The following is a 14,763-nucleotide window of genomic DNA, read 5'->3' on the forward strand; positions in this document are numbered from 1 at the left end:
TTCCAAAATAAGGTGCACACTAAACTAAGTTGTGATTATTATTAATCCATCTATCAATCAGTATGTGGGGGTGAATAACTTTATTTGGTAGGTTTGGATTGGGTGGATAATTGGGTTTGGTTGGTTATTCTTTGAATGATGTGTCAATAAAGCAATCCCAAAAGTTAATTATACTTTCCCGGAATCAGGATATATATAATTTGTTGATCCCAAATTAATTAATGTGATGGGGATTTGGTGGGTGTGAATAGTGCAGAACAAGTTTGTTGGTGATGGAGTGGCAAGTTGGTGTCAGAAGTTGGGTTTCATTGAGCTTGAAGTTAAGAATTTGGAGATGTAGTAGCAGTAGTGATGATGGTGCTGTTTTAAGCTACATGCCATGATTGGGGTGGGGTGGGGTGGGGGGTGGGGTGCCTCGGGTCTGGCTCCATTTGTTTTGTCTATTAGTTAGTTTTCTTGGACAACAAACAACTTAGGTGATCATGGATTAAAGATTGGAGTGAGTGCAGCAGAATTTGGTTGAGAAATGAAAGATACTCCATAAAAGAGGGGAGGGAGACTTATGAATGACGACGACGACTCAATGGATTGGATTGGATTGGTTGCCAAAACAAGTAGTCATGTCATATCATATCATAGGTGGACCCCAGATGTATCCGTGCCGTTCTTGCTATTATAATCAACGGTCATGATGCATCCACCCAGGATGTTTCTAAATTGAGCTTCAATACGCTCCAATCTGATTTTTAGCTGTTCAAAAAATAACTTATATTCCTCAATCTCTACACATATGTATATGTATATGCATATACACTGTGTGTCAGTGTATGAGGATAGGAGATAGAAAATATTAACAAAACAGAGGATCCGATCTGCTTCCCAGAGCACATATAATGGCTAAAATAGAAAATTTTTCTTAAACTTCATCCTTCCAAATCATCCAAACTTCCCAATTTCGTCTCACGACCACGGACCACCAGCCGCCAATGCTTCTTCCTCTTCCGTCCGACGATTTCACTCAGCTTCACCACCGTTGCCACCCTCCTCCTTCAACAGCTGTCGCCTCCAACTTCCTTCTTACTGCCAGCTGCCGGTTCGAACCGGTTGTCCGATTTGCCCACTCTTTGAAGAGAAGGCGAGAAGAAAAAGAGAAGAGAGAAGAGAAGAGGCACTTCGATTCTTAATCGAAACTTTACAATCAAGAAATTGACTACTGCGGATGAATTTTTTCGACATGTTAAGAAGAAGCCGTCTAAATATGGAGGAAGGGCCTCTGTAATTGAGCCATGCTTCTGCTCTTACCACCTTCACGTCTCTTCACACAAAATAATAAATATATACATGTATGTACATATTATAAGTAATTTTATCTTTATATATACTCTCTTGGTCCGGTATATTCTTGTAAATATATAAATTTAGATAAAATACAATTAATTAATAATTAAAAAATATATTAATAAAAATAATTATATAAATTAAAAAATAAAAACAAATTAGGTGAATCAGATAGAATATTATATATATATATACAAGTATATATATACAGAATATGTTAGAGGGGCTGGGTGAAGGGGAAGATCCCCTCCCGCTTGACATGGTTGGTCATGATTGATCATTGTTTTTTTTCTTTAATATATAGATTTTTTCTTTAAAAAAAATAAATTAGATTTGTTCATTTAATATTTTATGTAAATAATTCTTCATAAATATTACTTTTTTATTTTGGTTGAGATGATCTTTTGAGATGACTTTTTGGTTAGTACATAGTATTTTATATAGTGTAATTATTAATAATAAATTATAATATTATTTTAAATTTTTTTTATATGAATAGTATTATTGATATTTTAAAATTTTCTAATATTATATCTTAATAAAAAATATATAATATAAAATTATTTTGTAGATAATAAAATTTTAGATAATAAAAATAAATAAATTATAACTGTTTATTTATTTATAATTAATTTAAAATTAATTTTATAAAAAAACTAAAGAGTTCTAAATAGAGATAAAAGTAAAGGGGTTTGAGTGGTCTTACATAGAGCTGTTAACGGTTCAAGTCAAGCAGAGCCGAGCTAAATTTTAAGTGTTCGTTAACGTTCACGAACAAGGTTCGTATTCGTTCGTTAAGCTTTCGAGCTCGTTCGTTGTGTTCGAGCTCGGCTCGTTAAAAATTTTTGTTGTTTAAGCTCGTGTTTGTGTTCGGCTCATTTAGGCTCGATTAAGCTTGTTTGAGTTCGTTTGAGCTCGTTTGTCTTATTTTTTTAAATTTATATATAAATTATAAAGAAAATTTAAAATTATTTTATTTATATATTTTAAATTAATATCTAATTTATTTATAAATTATACTTTTATATGTATATATAATATTTATAATTGTTGAGATATTTTAGATATTCAGATTTAGTAGATTTATATATCTAGATTTGATCTGATTCATAGATTAGATTACTTAGATTTGAGTCTGTCGAGTCTATTTTGTATGACATATAAAAGGCTCCTTATTTTGATGATCAATAAGACAATCTCATTATTTTCCCCCAAAGTTTCTAACATGGTATCAGAGCATGGTTTTCCAAAACCAAAACCCTAGTCGTCGCCGCCGTTGTTCGCCGTCCATCGTCCGCCCTTCTCCGATCGTCGTTTTGTTTTTCGGTCGCCGGCTCCTACTTTGTCCCTACGTCGTGGTGTGGTTGGTTTTGTCATCGGAGTTGATCTCGTTTGCGACTGCTACCTATTGGATTGTTCGATCTACTTTTTTTTTATTTGGGCTTTGATTTCGTGATTCACATATTTTTATACGTTTTTTTGTTATGGAGCGTATGGACGTTCATTTACCTATTACTACTATCTTGTCCGGCGATAATTATGATCTTTGGATGCAGTCTATGAAAAGTTTCTTGATTGGTAGGAAGTTATGGCGAATTGTCACTGGCGATATCCGGCCACCTGCCTCTCCATCTCCTTTTGTGCATGTTGATCCCACCTCTCGGGAGCATGAAGATTATGTTGCCAAATTGGAAGATTGGGATAGTAAGAATCATCAGATTCTTACTTGGTTGCGCAATACTTCTGTACCTGCGATTCAGGTACAATTGACTCCTTTTGATACTGCAAAGGAGGCATTGGATTTCCTCGTTGCTCGTTTTCAGACTACAGGTCTTGCTCATTATTATCAACTTTGGACCACGATGAGCTCCGCCCGACAGCAACCTGGTCAGTCTGTTAATGAATTTCTTGCTCAGGTTCAGCCTATTCGTTATCGTCTCCGGCAGTCACAAATTAGTCAGGACCATCTTGACCTTATTCAGATCTTGATGGCCCTTCGACCTGAATACGAGGCTGTTTGTGCCTCACTCCTACATCGACATCCATTGCCTACTCTTGATGCTGCCATTCAGGAGATTACTTTTGAGGAGACCCGTCTCCAATTGGCTAAGACACCGAATTCTGATTCTGCATTAGTTGTGTCTCGCCAGTCCCGATCTGCTCAACTGGATGTCGAGTTTGCAAATCTCCTGATCATACTTGGTCTACCTGTCCAAAGATTGAGTGCCACTCATGTCGTCTGCGTGGCCATATTGCTCCGGTCTGTCCCACAAGATCTCAACGTTCAGGTAGTTCTGCTCCTAGACATTCCGGTAGCTTTGCTCCCAAACCTCGGGAGCCTAGTGGGTCTTCTTCAACTGCATTTTCTACGATTACGACTGCTACTACTGATGAGACTCAGCATGCGCCTTACAATCCTCACAACATAGAAGCCATCATCAAACAGGTTATGCAAACCAATTCTGTTATGTCTACCACTCCAGGTACATCTACTTGGTCTTTTGATTCTGGTTGTTGTCACCATATGACCTCTAACCCTCGTAACTTGACCTATATGTCCCATGTCTCCCATTTACCACCTATACATACTGCCAATGGTACTACCATGCATATTACCCACACGGGTCTTGTGTCCTCCCCTTCCCTATATCTTCCTGATACATATTGCATCCCTGACTTAGCCTTAAATCTTATCTCTATTGGTCAATTAGTTGAACAAGGTCTTACCATTACATTCTCTTCTGGTGGTGTGCAGGTTCAGGATTCTCAGACGGGTCAGCTTCTCGGGACGGGACGCAAAACGGGTCGGTTATTTGAACTTGAGTCTCTTCATACCTCCTGCACATATCCCCGCTCTGCAGCTCTTACCTCTGATTCCTTTAGTCTTCATTGGCATCTTCGCCTAGGTCATGCGTCTTCCAGTAAGCTCTAGTCACTCCATACTAAAGGTCTTTTAGGTCCAGGTCGTTTTGAGTCTTTTAAGTGTGTCGATTGTCAACTTGGCAAACAACCTGCTCTTAGTTTTTCAGAAAGTTCATCTATTGCTACTGAACCTTTTTCTTTAGTCCATTCTGACATTTGGGGTCCTTCTCCTGTTGCTTCCGTCAGTGGTTTTCAGTATTATGTTATATTTATTGATGATTTTTCACGATTTACTTGGATTTATTTTTTGAAAAATCATTATGAATTACCTTCTATATATGCTCAGTTTGCTCAGATGATTCACACTCAATTCTCTCGTCCTATTAAAGTCCTTCGTACTGATAATGCTTATGAGTACAATACGTCATCATTTTTGCAGTTTTTATCTAGTCAGGGTACCTTGGTACAGCGTTCCTGTCCTTATACGTCCCAACAGAATGGGCGGGCAGAACGCAAACATCGTCACATTCTCGATACTGTTCTTGCCCTCCTTCTTTCTGCTAAGTGTCCTGATCGTTTTTTGGGGGAAGCAGCCTTAACTGATGTTTACAGCATTAATCGGTTACCCTCGTCAGTCCTCCATGATGTCAGTCCCTTCGAGCGTCTATTTGGTCAGTCTCCTGATTATAGTTTATTCCATCCATTTGGTTGTGTGTGTTTTGTCCTCCTCCCTCCCCATGAGCGGACAAAGCTTCAACCTCGAGCTCGTTTATGTTTTTTTTTTTGTTATGGCGACGAACACAAGGGTTATAGATGTTGGGATCCTATTTCTAATCGGTTGCGTATATCTCGTCATGTCACCTTTTGGGACCACACATATTTCTCCACCTTATCCAAGTTTAGCACACCGTTTCACTCATCTTCTCCCTTCTTTTCGTCTTCTCTCTCCGATCTCTTCCCAGACACCTCTTCCTCTTTTTCACCACAGCTCATTGATCAATCTTTCTTGTCACCGTCTCCTGGAGTTAATCCGCTTGCACCTCCTGAGCCGATGCCTCATGAGCCGACGTCTACTCCTACACCTCTCCCTACTTGTCGTTGCTCCACTCGTGTAAGTAAACCTCCTTCACACCTTAATGATTAACATTGTTACTTTGTCATTTTATCTCAACATGAACCTAGGTCCTTTCGTGAGGCGAATGCTGATCCATTATGGCAGCAAGCTATGACTGAAGAATTGCAGGCTCTGGAAAAGACTCACACTTGGGATTTAGTGGATTTTCCCTCAGGAAAAACCCCTATTGGGTGCAAGTGGATTTTTAAAATTAAGACACACTCTGATGGTTCCATTGAGCGCTACAAGGCTCGTCTGGTGGCCAAAGGTTATTCCCAAGAGTATGGAATTGACTATGAGGAGACCTTTGCTCCTGTTGCTCGTCTTACTACTGTTCGTTATCTTCTTGCCGTTGCGGTTGTTCGTCAATGGTCTCTTCTTCAGTTAGATGTCAAGAATACATTCCTCCATGGCACACTTTTTGAAGAAGTTTATATGACCCCTCCTCCAGGTTCCTTGTCTTCTGGAAAAGTTTGTCGCTTGCGCCGTGCTTTATATGCGTTGAAGCAGGCCCCTCGGGCTTGGTATGCCACATTCAGCGCTGCACTATTGAAGTTTGGTTTTACCACATGTGCTTACGACTATGGTTTATTTCTTCGTCGTTCTTCATCAGGGATAGTTATACTTTTACTTTATGTTGACGATATGATCATCACGGGAGATGATGCATCTGGTATTTCTGATCTACAAGCATATCTTAGCCAGTAGTTTGAGATAAAGAGCTTGGGTCCCCTTCGTTACTTTTTGGGGCTTGAAGTCTCTGATTCTCCCGATGGTTTCTTTCTGTCCCAGGCTAAGTATGCCTCCGATCTTCTTGCTCGAGCTGGTCTCACAGATTGTCAGGTAGCATCTACACCACTTGCGTACGACGTTCGAGTTACTCCTCATGATGGCTCTCTTCTTGATGATCCTACTCTTTATCGTCAACTTGTTGGGAGTTTGATCTATTTGACTGTCACTCGACCAGATATCGCTCATGCAGTCCATATTGTGAGTCAGTTTATGGCAGCTCCAAGGACCTCTCACCACTCTGCCGTCTTACACATTCTTCGTTATGTGAAAGGTACTCTTCTGCATGGCTTACAGTTCTCATCTAACCCCTCTTTGACTCTTAGCGGTTATTCTGATGCTGATTGGGCTGGTGATCCCACCGATCGATGCTCGACTACTAGTTTCTGCTTCTTCCTTGGTGATTCTCTCATTTCTTGGCACAACAAAAAGCAAACTTTAGTTTCTCGCTCAAGTGCCGAGTCAGAGTATCGTGCTCTTGCTGACTCTACTTCAGAACTTTTATTGGCTTCGATGGCTACTCACTGACCTTGGTGCCCCTCACCCATCTTCTACGACTCTTCACTGTGATAGTCAGAGTGCTATGAAGATGGCCCATAATGATACCTTCCACGAGCGCACCAAGCATATTGAGCTTGACTGTCACTTTATTCGACAACATGTTGTCAATGGAGTAGTTCATCTCATTCCAGTATCTTCTGAAGATCAGACATCAGATATCTTTACCAAATCTCTTCTTCCAGGCCGTTTCCGATTACTCTTGGACAAACTCAAGTTGGTCTCTACTGCCCTATCTTGAGTTTGAGGGGGGATGCTGAGATATTTTAGATATTCAGATTTAGTAGATTTATATATCTAGACTTGATCTTATTCATAGATTAGATTACTTAGATTTGAGTCTATCGAGTCTATTTTGTATGACCTATATATAGGCTCCTTATTTTGATGATCAATAAGACAATCTCATTATTTTCCCCCAAAATTTCTAACAATAATAAATATATTATTTAAATGAACGTTCGTTAACCAAACGAGTCTGTTTATGTTGTTCGACTCGGCTTGTTAACGTTCGCGAACGAGCTTTAACCGAGCCGAATCGAGCCAAACCGAGCTGAGTTCACAAACGGCTCAGTTCGTTTAACAGCTCTAGTCTTACATAGAAGATGCTAAAAATTTAATTAAATTGATTTATATTTGTTATTTATTTTAAAAATAAATTTATTAAAAACAAAAAAGTTATCGGACAGATAAAAAGGAAAAAATGGTCATCTGTGGCGGAATATAAAGAATATTAAAAATACTATATATAATATATTTACTCCACTAAGAAAAATTTAACAATTCAATATAAAATATTATATTTTATATTATCAATACAATTTTTTATTCTTAATAATAATAAAAAATACATACATAAAATATACAAAGTGAACAAACTCATTATATTTAATACAAATTTCTATTCAAAATAGTCAACAATTATTTTACATATGATTTAATAATATTTATAAATATATATAATATTTTATATTAATATAATTAAAATTTTATTTATGTACTCTTTTATTTATTATTTAATTAAACGCACAATTGAATTTAAATCTTTATCTAATTTCTCACATTTACATTCAGTCTCCAAAAGTAAATAGAATACATAGAACTCTTTCATTTCAAAAAACATTTGATATAAGCTTTTTACGCTTCTCATATTTTCAAATTTGTCCTTATTCCAATCCTAGTTTATTTTTATCGATTATGTTATTTTTTGGGCGAAAAAGAAACTTGTCCGTTGAACATTCGAATAAGGACTCCTATTGCCAAGGTGGGCGTGTGATGATGCCGTCTTAAGTAAGGCAATGCAAATACCTTAACTACCTCCAGGACCAATAACTCGGAGCAAAGCACATAAATTTCAAGATTAAGTTTCAACATTGAAAACTCAATTGGACAATTGGACGAAGAAAATAAATTCAAACATAAGCATGGAGACCTCTTTCGCCCTTGCTAATTTTAATCCAGCCGAGTTGAAATCAAGACGAACTTTCGGAATGTGCATTTTCGTTGGCCCTACTAGTGGAGTCCAATCAATAATTTATTTAAAGCTACTTGAATTCCTTTGTGACTAGAGAAATTTCAAGAAAAATTAAATATTGTGGAATTTTCAAAAAAAAAAACATAAATGGTAGTGGATTTCCAAGGCGACATAAATAACAGTGAATTTTCAAGGTGATACCAATGAGAGAGGATTCCCAAGATAACATCAATGCGAGTGGATTTCCAAAATGACATCAATGAGAGTGGAGTTTCAAGATATGAATACATTGAATCTAGTATTTTTCCTAGGTTGATTGCATTAATTTGTTTTACCTATTTCCTAGATTGAATGTAATACCAACTTTTGCATTTATTTTCCCTTGTCTATAAAAAGGGAAAAGTTAGATGTAATTTAGGATAATCTTTCTTTGAATATATTTGAACATTAGCTATTTCCTTAAACTAAGTGTTTGTGAGTGATTCATTGCACTTTGGTTTGTACATCAAATCGGATCTTTGGTTAAGTTAACAGGTTCGTTGCTTCCAACTTTAATAGGGGTTTAGCATATTTATTCAAGTTGTCTTTGTTTTGACTTAGTGGGTCTAAGACATGTTACTTAGGTTCTTAAGCAAGCAAGATACTTCGATATTGCGATTCTCCATCCAGTCTTCGAGTGGGTGTTTGCTATTTTTCTAAAAGTCCGTTAATCTATAATCCTTTTCCTTCTCAAAAATTCAAAATCCCAAGAATATATCCTTATTTTTCCTTTTAATTGATTATCCATTTCGGTTGGGTATAAAAACGTGAACCACCCTTTCGGTTCTACGTGAGCTGGTATCAGAATTACATTATTCAAGTTTCTTAACTCGAATCTTTATTTGTTTACAAAAAAAAAACTCAGCAAAAAAATATATATATATTATAGAATTTCAAAAGTCGGTACCAATCAAAAGACGGTACAAAGTTACTAGGTAGAAACGAGTTAACCTTTCTTTTCATTTCCTATTTTTATATTTGAAGATTTCTTTTTCCCTTGTCTTCGATCTTGTTTGAATATATCTTTATTTATTGTGAAATCTGGTTGCTACACTGTGGGTTAATACCAACAACTTTGATTTGGCTAAAGTGCAAGACGGAGAAGTTTGTTATGAGTGGAGTGATACACGAGGTTTGTGAATGATTTTTTTTCTAACAAGTTATACATATATCTACTATATATATTTTTTATGGCAGGAGAAGACAACAACCCTCATGGGTTCGATCCTAAGTTTTTTATGGACACCTTGCTAAAAGGGATGTGTAATATGCACTATGCATCTCTAGAGATGATCAACAATTGGTTGGATCTGATTCAACTTAGCCAAACTTAGGGAGGCATTCCTACTCATGTAGGTAACATTACCCTGAAGTATTACTAGAATAATCACCCACTACGGAGGAACGGTAGACATTTACCACCTCATGAGGATGAACGTGAGGATAAGAAAGAGTACGAGGATGACCATCCTAGAAATTAGAATCTTCGGGAGCAGTAGAGACAAGAGGATGATACCTTGGGATCTATTAGATTCCAAATTCCTCCATTCCATGGGAAATCTGATCCGGACGCATTTCTAGAATGAAAACGAAAGATTGAACTTGTCTTTGATGTTCAACCATTGTCCGAGTTGCGTAAACTATGGCTTGCGGTAATGTAGTTTTCAAACTATGCACTAACATGGTGGGACCAAGTGAGCCAATCCAGAATACGTAATGGAGAGCCAACCGTACACACATGGACTGAATTGAAGAAGTTGATGCGCAAGCAATTTGTTCCATAATATTATCATCGAGATCTATTGCATAGGATTTAAAGCCTTACTCAAGGATCCCGGACTATTGAAGATTATCACAAAAAGATAGAAATGCTCTTAATGCAGACGAATGTGCAATAAGATCCGGAGAGCACCATGAGCAGATTTCTCAATGGATTACATTGGGACATTGCCGACGAAGTTAATAGGTATCCTTGTCTTGACTTGGAAGAAATGGTACATTTGACTATTAAGGTGGAATGGAAACTACGGAGGAGAAAAAATTGGGAGCACTATCCACAAGAACTCCAGCCCATCCACCTACTTGAAGAAGGATGACGATGAGACACCTCTTGCACCACAACATGACAAAGGCAAGGCAATCATGGGAGTTGACGTGGCTAAATCGAGTGCTTCACAACAACCCAAATCTCAAGGTAACTGCAGTCGTGATGTTTTGTGTTTTAACACCATTCCAAGTGCTATCGCAGGGCCGTCATTTGTGGACAGCACCATCCCAAGTACAATCGCAGGGCCGTCGTTTATGGAAAACACCATTTCAAGTGCTACAGCCTGTAGTAGGGTAGAGAGAGGGGAAACTCTCCTCACTTTTCCAAATAATATCCCTCTGGGGACTTGGCCTAAGCCGTTTCAACAGAGGGATGACCGACCAGGAGGTCATCCTCATGATCCCATTCCAGTTCCACATCATTCAACACTGGGCGAAGTCGGTTGGCCTCACATGGGAATGATTGAAGACAGTCATCCAACGGGAAGTTTGTTGGCCTTAGGATATGTCTACCGGACTCTTCTCCAGCGGGAAGTCGGTTGGCCTCAGGAGAGTCAGCCGCTGGTTGGCCAATTTTAGAAGGGCTAGCCACCGAAGGACCCAAAGACAGGAGCCCAACCGCTGGAGGATTTATGGCCGAAAAGTCGGCTATTGGGAGGTCGGTTTGTGGTTGCTGAGGAGAAGCTGGTAGTGTGGTCAGGCAAGAGAGCCAGGATTACCTTGCCGACAACCGAATTGACGCGCAAGAAATGAGATTGGTAGCTTAAAACTCCCAATGGTTGTTGCAGACTCCCAACCGTCATTTCTTGTGCCAATCACGAGTGACGTTTGGGAGTCAGAGGGGGAGAATGCAAGTTGTTGAGCACAAAAAAAAAATATTTGGGTTTAAGCCCAAGAAGGATAAATGGATGGGCTCAGTGACGATCCAATGGAGGGTCAGAGTCATTTGGTTAGATGGTTTTTGCGGCCAGACTGGTTGGACGGTTGCCCCTACGGACAGTTTTCATCCGAATCTGGGCCTTAGGATGACTACAAAGGTTACCGACATGGAAACGATTTTGGTTGGATAGTTGGTCGGTTGGTCACAAAGGCTACCAACTAAGAAGCGGTTTCGGATAGTTCGGATTGGTAACCGACAAGGATGCGGTTTCGGACAGTTCAGATCGGTAATCGATGAGGAAACGGTTTTTATGATTACCGATGTGGAAACGGTTTTTTAGGCAGTTCAAGGGTAACTGACGTGAAAGCAGTTCTGGACGGTTTCGTTTGATAAGTATATAAGCAACCTCAGCGATAGAGATGAGTATCTTCAATCAGACAAAATTCCAAGAGAATCTCGTTGGAGATCATCATTTTAGCTTTCCAGTTATCATTTTCAGCTTTCATTTTTCCTCTTTATTTATCGCTTGAGAATTTATAGTTCTAAGCTTTACTGTTCAAGTTCCAAAAATACATTTTCGAAATTTACTTTTTATTTGTTGAAATTTTACCATCAACAATTGGTCCGGTTGGCAATATCGTCGGGTCAATAGCCTTCATGATGGTCACATCAATTGCTCCCCAACTTTCAAACTTCATCATCATACTTTGTAATTTTGCAACGCATGCTTTCTCTCAGGTTCTCGAAGCTCGTCCGATATGAGGTTTTGGAATTGTGAATCTTGACATTCGGACATCCATTTCAAGTCAAGTATAAACACGTTGATTCAGATCTCAAAAACTTCCAAAATTTCCACAAAAACCTCACAGCCCTTTTAAAACGTGTGTGACGAATATGACAAGCACAAAATTGATCCAAACTCAAAAACCCAAAACTCAATAATCGGACCTCAATTATGAATTCACAAAAACTAATTAATATCATTTTTTTTTCACTTCAAACGCTTTCAAATGACATATCATACGCGAAAAATGGAGCTCATTTGAGATAACTACAACTCAAACAAGATTACCGAAAAAAATTGCTCTAGTCCTCCCGCTCGTTTTTATTTTTTTATTTTTTTTACTTTTTCACGGCAATATTGCGAGGTTTAGGCAAAACAGCATATCAACAATAACTCCTTACACTTTCCAAATAACATCCAACACAACAATAATCCAACCTCACTTTTAACAACAACAAACTCAACAACCAGCAAACTTGCAAAACTCAAACAAGAACAAACTTGCAAAATTCAAGTAAGAACATGAAATGTACAATAAAAATCACTCGTCAATAAAAATCACAAAATTGAGTTCATATAATGCATATGGATGTATGGTGCATGGTGTACGCTAGGAAGCATAGAGGATCAAATCGTCTACACTAGAAGGCCAAGCGGAGACAAAACTCGAGATCAAATTTACGTCAAGGATATACAATAAAAGCTTAACTAAACAACTAGAGGAAAGAATAAAAAGAAGAGATATCAAAGGAATTTTATTTTTCGAATTTTCAATATAAAGATAGTGTAAATTGATCAAACTGCTCTAATACCAAATTAATAATATATGTCATCGACCGAATTGATCGACTACACAAGACACGGAATAAAATACCATGGGAAACTAACTAATAAAGCAACAAGAATGAACAAACTACTAAATGGAACTAATTAAGCTAGAAAAAAGAACGAATTAACTAAACGGAATGAATAAAGCGAGAAATATGATAGTCAAAGGAGAATCAAACCTAAGTAAATACAATCGTAAGCACGACCCGATATCCTTCTAGCATCGAACCATTCTCTAGGAATGCACCACCTCGATCGACATTATGGAGAGCTATTTCATCTTCCCCAAATGCCACGAACTTGAGGCTAGGAAAATTGATGGATCGGTAGCTCTCATGATAGTCACATCATCTCCTCCCTCTTCAAAAGGTTGTGCCGTCAACTGTTCATCACCTACATCGAAAAAAGATAAGTTAGAACCTTAAAGTTCCATGTATATTGTACTTACCTTGTACATCCAAGTTGTAAGCATTTTAATTTATGTGCTCGATGACTTGAAATTGACCATCTCCTAGTGGGAACAACTTAGACTTTCTTTTGGCCATACAACTCTCCTTGTGAAGGTGCAACTATACCCAATCTTTAAGCTGAAAAATGACTCTCTTGCGATGGGGATTGTCTTTATTGACAATTCGTGAGTTATGCTGCTCCAATTCCTTTTGCACATTTTTGTGGAGTTATTAGATCTTATGTGCTTGTTCCTTGAATCCATATTAGATTGCTCATTGCTAGGTGATGACACCAAGTCAAGTAGGGTAAATGGATAAAATTCATAAATAACTTCAAAGTAATACATATTAATAGAAAAATATGCAACCATATAATTTGTAATCATGTCAATCTTTCCCTAAGTTTATGGGTGATATGATATTGAAAATAGTAACTCTATCCTAACTCTCCAAAAATAATTTTCCAAAACCAATTCAAAAAACTTTGTGATACAAGTAGAAATAATAGAGACGAAAAATCCCTGCAAACTCACACTTTTTTTGAAAAATAAGTTAGCAATATGCATGCCAACAATAATTTTGCAACAAGTAACAAAGTGAGCCATCCTTGAAAATCGATCTACTACTACCATCACATAATCTTTACCTTCCCTTATTTGGGGCAATCCCAGGACGAAGTCCATGTTAACATCAATCCAAGACATGTCACAAACATATTTGACAAAGTCACGCATCTTCATCGTGGGCTTGGCTTGCCTCACTATCCATCCAAAAACATGCTTAACAACATCGGCGTGGATTGCGGGCTAATAGAAGTTTTTCTACAACAACTTGTAAGTTTTAGTGACACTGAAGTGTCCTGTAAGTCCATCTTCATAGGCTTTATTAGTAACCACAAGTCTAAACAATGCTTTAAGAATTATCACCATTATATAAGACTTATACAAAATTCCATCATGCAAAAAGTTTCCATTAAATCCAAATTTTTGAAATTTTGACAAAGAAACAAGGTCGAAATCATGCTCATAAAAGTCCATCATAAATATAGACCCTATCAATCGTGATATCAAGATAATAAGTGGATACGTAGGCTTAGACAAGACATCAACAACTACAATCTCCATCCCTTTCTTAAATTTAATGATATAAGAAAATATTCTAATAAATGCAATCCAACGAGCATGCCTCTTGCACAATTTAGATTGACTTTTAATGTGCATAAAAGAGTCTTGATTAATATATATAAAAATTTCCTTAGCATATAAGTAGTGTTGTTCATTAAAAATGTCACTTGGCATCCAACTCCGTATCAACATAACTCCTACACCAATTACTGATACAACATATTCAACTTCAAAGGTTAAATAAAAATTAGAAACTTTAAGTCTAGGTGCGTGTTCCATGTTTGATTTAGAAATTTTGTGTACGTGTGACTTAGTTCTCACGTGGTGCTTATCCGATCAATCTTGTGAATTGAGAAACTCTATCCATATTCTTTTCATTTATATTTTTCCTCTAAATTACACATCTTTCTATTTCTTTATTTCATGTGGTTTGCGAGTTTTCGAATCTTCGGTTACGTTCGCATCAAAGCCGAGTCAA

This window comes from Andrographis paniculata, unplaced genomic scaffold (genome assembly GCF_009805555.1).
Source record: "Andrographis paniculata isolate CXL003 unplaced genomic scaffold, ASM980555v1 Contig65END, whole genome shotgun sequence".
In the NCBI taxonomy this organism is placed as follows: Eukaryota; Viridiplantae; Streptophyta; class Magnoliopsida; order Lamiales; family Acanthaceae; genus Andrographis; species Andrographis paniculata.